Source organism: Magnolia sinica, chromosome 17, assembly GCF_029962835.1.
Source record: "Magnolia sinica isolate HGM2019 chromosome 17, MsV1, whole genome shotgun sequence".
Lineage (NCBI taxonomy): Eukaryota > Viridiplantae > Streptophyta > Magnoliopsida > Magnoliales > Magnoliaceae > Magnolia > Magnolia sinica.
In genome coordinates this window covers 18,393,897-18,407,257 of record NC_080589.1, presented here as the reverse complement: position 1 = coordinate 18,407,257, position 13,361 = coordinate 18,393,897, and the positions used below count along the sequence as shown (strand labels likewise).

At 37.8% G+C, this 13,361-nt stretch overlaps 1 long non-coding RNA gene across 1 annotated transcript; it reads right to left on the bottom strand.

Moving 5' to 3' along the window:
- Positions 1–2,455: 2,455 nt before the first annotated feature.
- On the bottom strand, positions 2,456–7,249 carry LOC131231119 (uncharacterized). The gene is made up of 3 exons (XR_009164208.1): positions 7,163–7,249; positions 2,850–2,880; positions 2,456–2,707 (listed from the first exon to the last, which is right to left on the bottom strand). It is a non-coding gene; the product is annotated as an uncharacterized LOC131231119 (long non-coding RNA).
- Between the last annotated feature and the right edge of the window lie 6,112 nt (positions 7,250–13,361).

The window sequence follows — 13,361 nt, the reverse complement described above, 5'->3', positions numbered from 1 at the left end:
AGATTGTAGGTTGATGTTCATTAGATAGCATAGTTAAGACCCTAACTATTATGAATACTAAGCATGAATAGCCATTAGCATGTCACGTATATCAGTATTAGAAATAATAAACAAAACTATGATTATTAGACATCTACATTTTATTTACTATCCTTAAATATTATCATGAATAGATTCATTGTCGATATCTATTAGTCTTATCGCTTTTATTATGGGATTAGTATAATCCTTATTAATATAATTATTAGTATTAATCCTTATTATATTATTGTTAGTAAAAATTTTGTTATTATTACTTGCATTATTTAAGAGATTATTAGACATTATAAGAATGATAGATAATATCGATATATTTAAATATGAACTTGTGAATCATCATTATTAATATGCTAGCTAATATAAATTATAACACTAACGTTAATACTTATTTGCTAATTATTAAGATTAAATTATAACTAATATACCAACTAGAGTTCAAATCCTAGAATCTAAGTCTGGAACTAAACTATAGGATGAAAACCTAGTTCTACATCAATGCACTGTTTGCACTAATGTTAGTTATTATGAACAAATTACCATTAATGATATTAGTGTAGTATCCATCACTTGAAGGTATTATCATTAAAAATAGATTACACTATTACATTGTAATACTTAGTATTACCATGGTCACAAATATTGATTATATCATTAACATAAATATGTAACTAATCATATTATTACATTGTGTTTAAGTTACACATATATCCTAGTTCAACTCTTAGAACTAAACCCTAGGGCAAAAACCCTAAAACTTAGGTAATCCAAAATATAGATTAAGTCATTAACCCTAAATAGTGTGTAAGCTTGGATCTAATTATACAACTTTACGATTAGTGGTAGGGATTGATTCCAAGGAAACACGCATTTCTTAGCGATGGTGCAGGCAGTTCAAACATAAGGTGATGATTTCTTCCCTTGAGCTTTCTATTTTCCCATTAGCTTAAGTGATAGTTTTTATTTTAATTTTAATTGATTATTGATATCTTCATCTTATAATCACATGTGTAATTGTTGGAATTAATTGTTAGACTACATGCTTAATATTTATCCTACATATTTTCTCATGCTTGTGGATTACTTGTGGTTTGCTTATGGAACTTAAACTAGTACATCAGTGGGAAACCCTCACTTATAAATGTACACCCATACTTGGGATGTAACTCGATTGATTGTGATTGTAATGGATTTTTGACTTAATGGTTATTGAATAGTAGTTTAAGTTGAATATTGATATGGGCCTACGATCCAAGGGTTGTTGTGTTTATGTGGTTTTCAAGGATGGTTTTTATCGTATGGTTTTGATATTGGCCCTATGTGGCTTAGTTTTGATAATTGCCATATGTGGCTTAGTTTTGATATGCGCCTGAGTTGGCTTTAATATTGGTATTTTTCCTATACGGGTTCGATGTATTATTTCTATATAACCATGCAATGGTAAACCCCATATATTGAATTATGATTGGCCACTAGTCGATAGACTTCTATTAAACGTCTTAAGATGGTAGTCTCATGAGCCGAGGATGGTGGTATGAGACCTATGCCCGAGCTGTAAGCTTATCCTAGGCTCTGAGCTCCCTGTAGTGACCTTTGAGCTTATTAAACCTACTGGTTGTAAATGGATTAATAATGGTTGGGTTAATCATGCATACATAGAATCAGGCGATGGCGGGTGGATTATTTCTGGATGCTGTAGCACGTGCCTAATAGGATTTAGCTAGGTATTATTTCACTAGCTACCTGACCATCGACTATCGACCCACTCTCGGTGAGTTTGACACTACGCATGTACTATGTACTCTTACTGGTGACCGGCCACATTGCATAGGCTTTGCTCAAAATCTAACTGGGTGAGCATCCTCAGGTCAATGTGCACTCATACATCCATGCATTTAATAAAATTGCATCATGTATTGTTTTGTATGCCTTATGTGTTTTTATAACTATGCTTACCTAATGTGGTGGTGTGTAATCTTGAGGAGAATTTGCACCGAGTTAGCCACTCACTACCAAAAAACTGGACAAAGGCTACGGATAAAAGCCGTAGCTAAAGGTATATGGCTACGGTTATAGTTCGTAGCACGACCGTAGCCATTGGTACCGTAGCCATAGGTCTTAAAGCTATGGCTACAAATTTAGAAACAATAGGTACGGATTAAATCTATAGCAATACTTTCCATAGCTCTATAGTATATACAGCTACGGATTAAAACTGTAGCTAAAAGTAGAGGCAAAACCGTAGCAATAGGCTAAAATTAGAAATAGCTACGGTTTCCAGATGAAGAGCTACGGTTAATAGCTGTAGCTATTGCCTTTTTAAAAAAAATTAAAAATTAAAAATATAATAATGGCATCTCTTACCATTGTAGTACATGCCCTGATAAATCAACTCATATAAGCTAATATAGATAAATACTTCATGGCTAAATCATTCATTCATTCAATCAAATACAATCATTTATTTTAATCCATTCACAAAAGTACAATCCCAACATAATAGTTATATGTCTCTTTAAAGTTCTCATTGACAGCAAGATCCAATGCCTTCTCGCAACCAAATTGCTTCTCAACAATCGCAAGCGAGAACTCCATGGATGTACCTCTACAGGTTATCAATTTTCCATCAACTAACACCCTATTCTCAGCTTCGTTTTAATCCGAAAGCTTACTGCACATGGCTGAAAACCAATTTCATCATACAAACAATGTAGTCATATGAAAAAGCTATGCCTCAAAACTGAAGAGTTAAATTATAGAGAAAGACGACGACGAGATGACATAAAAAAGAAAGACAATACTCAAGAGCATACACTGATCTTCTCATTTCTGAACAAGCAAAATCTGCAACAGCTAAAGACAAAATAAACATTCAGCTATTCAAAATACCAACTAATATAGGTATAGCAATACCAACTAAATTTACAAAAACAGAATAGATTAACAATTTCAGCTAAATTAAGATTTCACTCAACCTATGATTTGTCAGTTCACTTGATGGATAAAAGTTCAACAGAATGTGTAAAGAAGACAATCCCTAAGGAAACTTTGTAAAGAGTGTGAGAGAGTAGCAAAAGTATCAGGAAGATAGGTAAAATAAAATTATAATAATCAAGTATTTCTAATATTTGAAAATCTATTTTCTATATTTGAATTGCAGTAGATCTTTTCATATTGACAGTCCATTTTATGATGAGGTCTGGTCCATTGGAATTTTGGAATGAACCCTCATCAAAATGGTCCACCAATCAACATATCTTACAAAGAAAGTTAGGGGGCATTTGAGAACAATTGAGAACATTCGTGCCACAGTCTTCATTTAAAAGGTAGTTTAACTCCCATCCTACAAAGCAAGGCTAAATAAATTTGACAGCAGCATACCTTAATTGATATCACAAAATTAATGACCAAATTGCAATTGCAATTGCAATTGTCAAAAGTTGTGGAGGCCCACCTTTCCATGTCAAATGAAAATGTGTGATTGATCGGGGTGCGTTTCTTGCAAACTTATGTTTAGAACTTCATTACCAATTTGCAAACTGCCATCTGACCACCTCACGAACCATGCATTGCTTTCATACTACAAAACCAAACTTCATCAACATATAGCAAGTGTGCAACAGTTATGCTAAAATGCAAAATGCAAAATGTCAAAGACAATCCATATGTCAACAATATATACCTTCAGGTTGCTCAACATTTTCATAGTAGTAGGATTAAAATACAACTGCATAGAAGGAAATTTAGGTAATTAGATAGAAGGCCAAAAAGAAAAAGAAATAGGTAGGAAGCAGGACTGGGAGCCAAAGTCCAATGCACAATATACTCAGGTAGGTAGCGATGTTTTTCTTTCACTCTGACTAGGAATTGGATAGGTAGGTGGTTCTAAATTTACTTGATTGGGAACTAGAGAGCCAGGTTGGACATTCCTCAGATGGTAATTCCCTTGCAGGGACAACCAACAACTCACATTTCACAACCTGTAGCAGAAACTATAGTTAACAAAGATAAAATTGGAGCAGTTAAAATAATTCTACAGCAAAATTCAAGCATTCTCGTTTCTAAACGAGACTCTGTTCCTAGATATCCAACCATCCATTAGTGGTGGATGGGAATCATGTACACAACCAAGTTTCAACTTGGGTCACATGTACGATAGGTGGCTAGGATCTTCCAAACTAAGAGATTTTCCTATGCCAAACATGCTGTAGTTGGTGGTTTTGTGTCCATTTTCCTATGCCAAACATGCTATAGTTGGTGGTTTTCTGTCTATTTTCCTAGCACAAGCATGGCTCGCTGGATGATTGAGTTAGCTCATGTGGCATGGGTATACACATGCTGTGATTCACATTTTTTTCCCCTTAAAAATTGCTTTAGCAATAATATGAAAAGTTCTAAAAAGAGCTTGAAAGGTGTTTAAATCTCAGGGTGCATTTGGAAGCTTCGCTTTTGGGTTTTGGTAGTAGGTGAATGCACTCTGCACCAACCAACAATTGGAATAGAGAATGGGCAATGGGCAAACGTAATTGCAATTTGGGGCAGCAAAAGAGCATAAAAGAAATATGACTTAACACAGTTTGCATTTTCCTGTGCCAACCCAAATGAACACATATTGACAATCACAAGGACCTGACATTAGATGAGATTATTGAAAACAGTTACTGCAGCTGCAGGTAGTCATCGTATGTTTCATCAACTGTGCAACTTCATTTGATATTATCTGAAATAAAGGGTTAGAAAGTGAGAGAAATTGACCTTAGAGAACATTAAAGAAGTAGTTCTTTGCTTCTTCCTGCTGGCAAAAATAATTGTGGAGACGGCCTCACTGGAGTTGGTAGCCAATGGCATCGTAATAAATGAGATGAAGAAAGTGGGTTTGCTTGTAGCATTAGAGAAATTGGTGACAACATCTACAAGAGGATCTGCAAATGCAGCTGCAATAATAGCTCCCAAAAGCAATAGTGATATTGCTTTAGCATAAATCCAATAGGGATTGTTGATGCTCTCTACAACTTCGTCGCTCCTATCAATCAGCATGTCATGTTCTTCCTTAGTTATCTGTGTATGCATTTTGAAGATGTCAAGAGTTTGCTTATGACAATTATGGGAAAAAATACCATGAGAATGAGGCAACTTACCTGATGAAAGTCGTGAATTAATATATTTTGATCAATAGTTGGTTGAGGGACAGAATGCTTAGCGTGCTCAACCCATTTTGAGATTCCTCTCACAAACTCTTCTTTAGAGAGTTAATTATCGTTCGATGTATCAAACTCATCCATTACCTTTTTCATAGCATCATCCCTATCTAAATCTATCTTGTCAAATTTGATTCCAATGATTAGTGCTGTTAACTCATGAATTGATAAAAATGTGTTGTTATCCTCATCGATTCTCTTAAATAATCTGTAATTACAACAAGAAAGAAAATAAATATCAAACATGTATAAAAAGATGTTGAAAATTGCAGAAAGTATTTGTTGGGATCTAACTTCTTTATGACGTTGTGTCAGGCTGACCATCTTCTTTAAGGAGCCTTCTTAGAGTGGCTTTCGAGTGCACGTGCGTTAAAATTCCTGCTATTACATGCTTATGTTTTGCATATGCTAGTCTTCTCTTCTGAATCTAGGGCTAAAAGACCCGGGCAAGTGTCAAGAAGAAAGCCATCAGTCTCAAACACATTACAGTCCCACCTGGGCTCTCAGATCTGACCGTGGCACTTGCTTATACTGACACCATTCACAAGCACATTACAGTCCAACCTGGTAATCTGGTATTGATTCCCAATACCAACTATAAAATTCACACACCAAAGGGCAAGCAAAGCATGGTAGGGTGATGGAGGGGTAGTTGCTAGGCAACTACATGGTAATCTGGTATTGATTCTCAATAACAACTATTACATGCACACATCAAAGGGCAAGCAAGCATGGTAAGGCCATGGAGGGGTAGTTGATGGGCAAACTGCTAGGTAAAAAGCACCTTGACATGTAAAGCATCATGCCAACTCAAAATAGTAGGGAACCCATTGATGCGTGAATGTCGAATAGGACTCACATGCCGACATGGTCATTCACCAAGCCATACCTTAGAACCACTGTAGTGCCATATGAATTACCTTGAGCCAGGTAATATCATTATCAATGATTGAAACGTTGGATATTTCTTAACCATGCAAAATGAATATGCTACAAACAAGAAGACCTAAAAAGAAGCAAGGCAGATTAAGAACTGAGTCACCTTGGAGATTGTGAGAGCAGGGCTCCACTGCTCCTTCAGAATGTCGAGACAGATGCTACTGTTACTGTTGATGTTTGGATGCAAAACTTTGGTACGGAAGGCAACCAGAATATTGGATAGATTCAATCCTCTTACTTAGTTTCTCAAAATTGAAAATATGAAACTGACAAAATCTCATTGTCACATTAGTCTTCCTCAAGATAATAGATCAAATTGAATGTTAAAGAACTTTTACCACTGCATAAACTACAATAATAATATTAAAAAAAAACATTTGACATCAGTGACAACAACTTCATGGAAGGTGAGAAACAAGGACAATATCCTTTCAAGATATAAATAATAAGAGGCAACGACAAATAGAGTAGGACTTTTTTCTTTTTCTTTTTGGTTAGCACAGTAGTACACACACCTCATTGTTAGCCACAACAACAAATAGAGCAGGACTAGCCACACCCAATTTGACTTATATCATCCACCATGGAATTTGTTTCTCAATGGAGTAAGCTAAAGGAGAAAGACCATTTATTTCAGTAAAGAAACTTCCACTTCATCCTGAATAAATAAACCAACTGATCCAAAATAATTATATTCTATGTTTTTTTTTCTTGCCAAGATCTGGATGTCAGTACATGCCAAAATTGTCTCCTAGTTAAAACTTCAAATGTTACAAATATTCCTGATTTCAAAGTTTCCTCAAGCATATAACCTTTTCCTATCCCCTAAACTTCAAAACACACCTTTCTTCATTCAAGGTCCCCAACTGCTCACTAAAATGAGAGATCAGCAGTAGTCATCTTGGGAGGCTTGAAGGGATAATCATCTAACCAATGACATGGTTAGCTCCATAAAGCAGATTCTAGTACTAAATAAAGGCAAAGTTTACCTGGTTAGTCAGTTCCTCAGTTTCCTCTTCGGCCTCATCATCGTCTAAGACATTGTCAAGCGATTCCAACATCATCTCACTCTGCATGGAGGCATGCGCTTCAACTGATACATGCTTAAATTGAAGAAACAACAAATTTTCTATCATTTACTTGCTATAAGGATTAATAGCCAATAGAGACGATACCTAAGAAAAGTGCAGAAGGTTTTCTTGGTTTCGACTTGAATTCAAGATGAAACTGGACACCAACAAAGTAAGGATGACTTGGTAGTTCAAGAATCTGCAGAGCAAAAATACAGAAAAATAATAATAAGAACCAAGCGGACCAAGCCCTGTCCATACACGACTGGGCCACAGCCATTGCCACTCCTATTCAATCATACACATGGCATAATTGTCCCACAATCCAGACCGTCCAAATTGCTGATACAGCATAACCCAAAAAGAGAAAAAAGAAGCTGTGTGTGTGACATCCACTTAATCCATCATTTTATAGTACATACCCCTAAAAATCAGGTCAATCCAAAGCTCAAGTGGGCCACACCACAGTGAAAGGTATGGATGGGGGATGCCTGACATTAGAACTGGGACCTCCCATTATGTTTGTATGTCATCCAACCCGTTCATAAGGTGACTCTAACCCACATCGAGAAAACTAAATATAAGCCTGACCCAAAATTTTGATAAGCTGAAAGGTGGCCTCAATGGTAAGCATCCCAATCTACCTTTTTTTATCCCATGGCGTGGCCCACTCGGTATAGAACAGTGGCAGTTCAAATCTACACCTGTCCCATCCAGGTGACCATAAAAGTTGGGCATGAGAATCCTGGAGCAACAACCGTCAGCTTAGTATGAAAGCTTGAAGAAGGCTTTGTGCTGCTTACGTCTAATCAGGTGTCCCATATATGATGACCATCCCATCTCTTGTACCAGGATGCGGATCATTATGCTAAGCTGACTGTAGAGATTGGTGAGAAAGTACAGATTGTTGGTGATGATCTACTCGTCACCAACCCTAAGCATGTGGAGAAAGTAATCAAATAAAAGGCCTGCAATGCCCTTCTGTTAAAGGTGAACTAAATTGGGTCTGTCACTAAGAGCATTGAAGCTGTGAAAATGTCCAAACGGGCTAGTTGGGGTGTGATGGCAAGCCACCGCAGTGGTGAAACAGAGGATATGTTCAATGCAAATCCCCTTCTAGAGTTATGGAGGTGGAGATCTCAAATGAGTAGGTTTCTTTTTAAAAAAAACCCAATCCAATTCCACAAAAAAAAGATAGCAATATGAATATTCAAAAGAGAGAAAAAGAAGAAGAAAATCATTCTTGCATACCTAAAATGGACGCGGATTATGGCGTCAGAGAGGGATGTCTTCGTGAGATCGAGAGAGAGGGGATGGTTAGGGAGAGAAGAGGGGTTCGTGAGAGGAGAGAGAGAGAGAGAGAGAGAGAGAGAGAGAGAGAGAGAGAGAGAGATGGACGTGGGTGGAATGGGTTTTTTTCCCAGTGGAGGGAGATGAAAGGTTTCGTGTGAGGGAGGAAATGAAAGAGGGCAACGCGGGATGAGTTTATGCATTTTTAACTGCTACGACCCTTCTACGGTTTTAATCCGTAGTTAAAGCCCTCTGGACCGTAGCCGTTCACCGCACATCCACTTTCGCACAGTTTTAACGGTGACGAACGACCCTCTCAAGGGCGGCTTTGGGGGATCCATCATGATATATCTCATATATCCACTCCGTCCATTAATTTTTTAATTTTTTTTAGGGAATGACCCCAAAATATAGGCAATTCAAAGGTCAACTTGAACCACACCATCGATCAATGGTAGGTATTTAATCTCCACTATTTCCTACCATGTGGTCCACTTGAGCCTTTGATCTACTTCCTTTTTTGGGCTCTTGCCCAAAAATGCTCTTTAAAAATGAATAGATGTATTAGATGAAGCACACACATTTTAATGTGCATCGTAGAGTCCCTTGTGGGACTGTCCCAGGTTGTAGGTGCGAGTGGTGGTGTTAGCTTTTAGCTGCAGTTTGATTATTTTTAGCTACGGATTTAAGCCGTAGTAATGTATCTACGGTCTATATCCGTAGGCAAAAACTAGCATAGTCCATAGCCTTTGAACATTTTTTTGGTAGTGACTCATCCATCAAATATATAACCGTACAGGTAGCCCAGTTGGCTTAAGTAATATTCAGGTTCAGACTGCTGAGGAGTCAGGTACAAGTGACAGGGATGTAGGGCTGTATTGCCAAGAGAAGCTGCGCGATCTTGCGGCTCAGATTTATATGATTCTTTTATTTCTCATGTATCAAGTCATGTAAATCTTGTATTTGTTAATTTCAGAGACATTGGTTTGTATAAGTCATTATGTGCAACCTCTTGTATATTCTAAATGAAATTTCAAATTTCTCTTTATGTTGATTTGTCTATCCTACACTATACTACTAACTTTGACAGATGAAAGAAAAAAAATACATGTATGGAATTTGGCTCTCTATAGGTTAACACTCGAGTTTTTGGAAAACGGGTCATATACTCGGGTCCTGAAAACACGAGGCGTTACACCCTAGGGCTATTCTAATGAATTCTAAGGCTTTCTAAAGGTATTCTAAGGATTTATAGAAGGATTCTAAGGTTTCAAAGAGTGTAGTAAGGGTGATATTTAAGCTTGTTTGAATTGGGTAAGTCTTTTCTCTTTGTAATTTATACTTTCATAGTGGATTTATGTCACTTTGTGCCGTGGTTTTTTTCCCGCAAGGGTTTTCCATATTAAATCTTTGTGTTCTCTTATGATTGCTTGGTGCTCTTGGATTGCTATCCTAGATCCATATCTGTGTGATTTCACAGCACAAATCCCAACAAGTGGTATCAGAGATATCGTTGGGGCACAGATCTGAATCTGCAGGATTAGCAATAATGGAAAACACCAAGTTTGATATTGGGAAGTACTTAGGTAAAAATATTTTGAGTTATGGAAGATTAAGAGGATTAGTTTTTTAACTAAGCAAGGCGAAGTTAAGGCTCTTGAGGAGCAGAAGCCGACAATGAAAGATGAAGAATGGAAGACTCTTGATAGTAATGCTTTAGCCTTCATCTGTTTATGTCTCACGGATGAGGTTCTCTACAATGTTATGAGGGAGAAAACTGTGGATAAGTTGTGGGTGAAGTTAGAGGATGTCTATGTGAAAAAAATCCTCTGAAAATCTCCTACACTTGAAGTCATAATGGTAAACCTTCAAGATGGCATAGGATGGAGATCTGCAGGCCCAAATCAGCAACTTTAATAAATTAGCTTACAAATTACTGGATATGGAGGAAGTGATCAAAGATGAGGAACACGCATGTATGTTGTTGAATTCTCTTTCGACATTGTATGAGTCATTTAAGGACACGATGTGCACTGTAAATAAAACCCTGAGTGTCGACACCATTATCTCAGCTCTTTAAGGGAAGGCCATGAGAAAGCGTAACAGCGACATGGGGACATCTTCTGATGTACTGATTATGAGGGACTGAAATTTTGAGCAAGTTACAGGATCTTCAGGGTCAAGAACTAGGTCCATAGGCAAAGTCAAAGGTAAATTAAAGTGCTGGAATTGTGAGATGAGAGGACATGTGAAGAAGGATTGCACAAAACCTAAATCTAAGAGAGAAGACGCTAAGGTTTCATACAAGGAGGCCAACACTGCCACATCAGATGGATCGAGTGGATAAGATGGTGATATTTTGTATGTGTCTATGATCAGATACTTATACGATGATCGTAAGGATGAGTGTATTCTAGACATAGGGGCATCTTGTCACATGACTCCTCATCGGAGTTGGTTCACCAGTTATAGTGAGTGCGCTGGTGGATAGGTGTTTATGGACAATGACAATGCTTATAATGTCATGGCTGTTGGTACGGTGTGTATCGAGATGTTTGATGGGACAGCGTACCCTGACTGGGGCGAGGCACGTTCCTGACATGAAAAAGAACTTGATTTCTCTTATTGCACTCGAGGCTATAGGGTGCTGGTTCACGGGTATTGATGGTGTCCTTAAAGTATTTAAGGGGGCACGTATTATCAGGAAAGTGCGCGTAATGACTTAGTAATTTTTATAGGTTGATAAGGAGCACTTCAATAGGTGGAGCTACAGTGGCTGTAGCGAATTCCACCTCTGCACGTGTGTGGCATGATGGGCATGACCATATGAGCGGGTAGGGCATGAAGGCTGAGACACGCGGATAGAGATACAGAGTAGGTGGAGCAGCCACCTATGAGAAGAATCACACAACATAATCGTAGGATATTGGCGAGGTATATGGATGACTCCAATATCTCATATGCTCTCGTTACAGGCGAGGGGGATCCATCTACTATTCAGATGGCTCTAAGTGAGGCTGATGTAAAAAGTGGAAGGTGACTATGGACGATATGATAAACTCATTGTACCAAACAGACATTTGGGAGCCGGTGGGGTTTCTAGTGGGCCGAAAAGCGGTTAGATGCAGGTGGATCTTCAAGGGGATACAACATAGATACAGAGCAAGGTTGGTAGCGAAGGGTCATGCTCAGAGAGAAGGGATTGACTTCTCAGAGATATTCGCGACGACGGTATAACAAGTGTCTATAAGATTCGTATTAGTACTGGTTGGTTAATGCGATCTTGAGCTGGAAAGGATGGATGTTGAGTCTACACTTTTACAAGGAAAATTGAAAGAGCAGATCTACATGAAGTAACCAGAACGGTTCGAAGTTTAAAGGGGTTGAGAAAAAAGTTTACAGGAGGTCGTTGCACGACCTATCACCTAGGCAGTGGTTTATAATTTGATTCCTTCATGGTGAGTTAAGAATTGTATGTTGATGACATGTAGATCGCCAATCATGACATGTCTGAAATTAATGAACTAAAGACTTAGTTAAGTGAGACATTTAGGATGAAGGATCAGGGGGCTACAAAGAAGGTTCTCGACAATGATATTTATAGAGACTTAAAGATGAGCAGGTTTTGGTAATCATAGGTAGAATACCTTGTGTAGGTAATAATCAAGGATGTGATGGACCAGACAAAGCCAGTGAGCGTTCCCTACGCAACTTAATTAAAAGCTTTCCTCAGAACATGTTCCAAAATAGATGAGGAAAAATATGATATATTTCATGAGCGTTATTCGAATGCGGTTGGTAGTGCATGCCATGGTCTGTGTTAGATCGGTGATTTCACGGGCAACCAGTGTTGGGAGCAAATACCCCGACAAGCAATATTGAGTGGCGGTGAGATGGTACAGAAGACTACGTCTTAACTTTTGAGAAGACAAGAACAAAGTTAGAAGGGTATGTGGATTCTGATTATGCAGGTAGTGTGGATTCCAAGAAGATGACTTTAGGTTACTCATTTGTACTAGCGAGTGGGACAATTAGTTGGATGTCCGTGTTATCCGATAGATGCTTGAGGAAGGAGGCGTAACATTGGAGAAGATTCACACCAGCGTGAATCCAGCAGACATGCTCATCAAGGTTGTTCCTACAGAGAAGTTTAAGTTCTATTCATGTAACACCCTCGTTCCCAAAACCTAAGTACAGTACTCATTTTCCAAAAACCTGAGTGTTAACCTTTAACGGTGACTCAAATTTCACATACATTTTTTTCCTTTATTAGAGTTGGTAAACTAGTGGAATATAAACGAATTAAGTATAAGAGGGAGTCTAAATATACATAACCAAATATTCAAATGGCTACCTGAAAACTTATACAAACTAATGTCTTAAGTTATAATAATATATGACAGTACAACTTAAATGCAAATGAAATCAATAATAGGGAGTTGCAAGATCATCTGGTTCCTCCTATTCCACCTGAACACCAGCATACGCACCCTCTGCATCTCCTATACATTGATTACGATTTGATAGCATCAATGGCTATCCCATTGAGGTATAACCCCCAAAGTTTATCGTATCATCACGATAATTAAGCATAGTTATCAAGAAAAGTGAATAACAAATATTTCACAATGATTATCATAGTAATCAGATAAGGTTCATCAGATACGCATTCATTAAATAAATTTTATAAAGATAATCTTGTTTAAATGCATGGATGCATGCATATGATCATAGACTTGGGGATGCACATCCAGCTAGTAAAAGGTCACCCAAGGAGAAGTAGCCCCTGAAAAAAGTACTCAAAGGTAAGCTCTAAGGAGGACTAGCC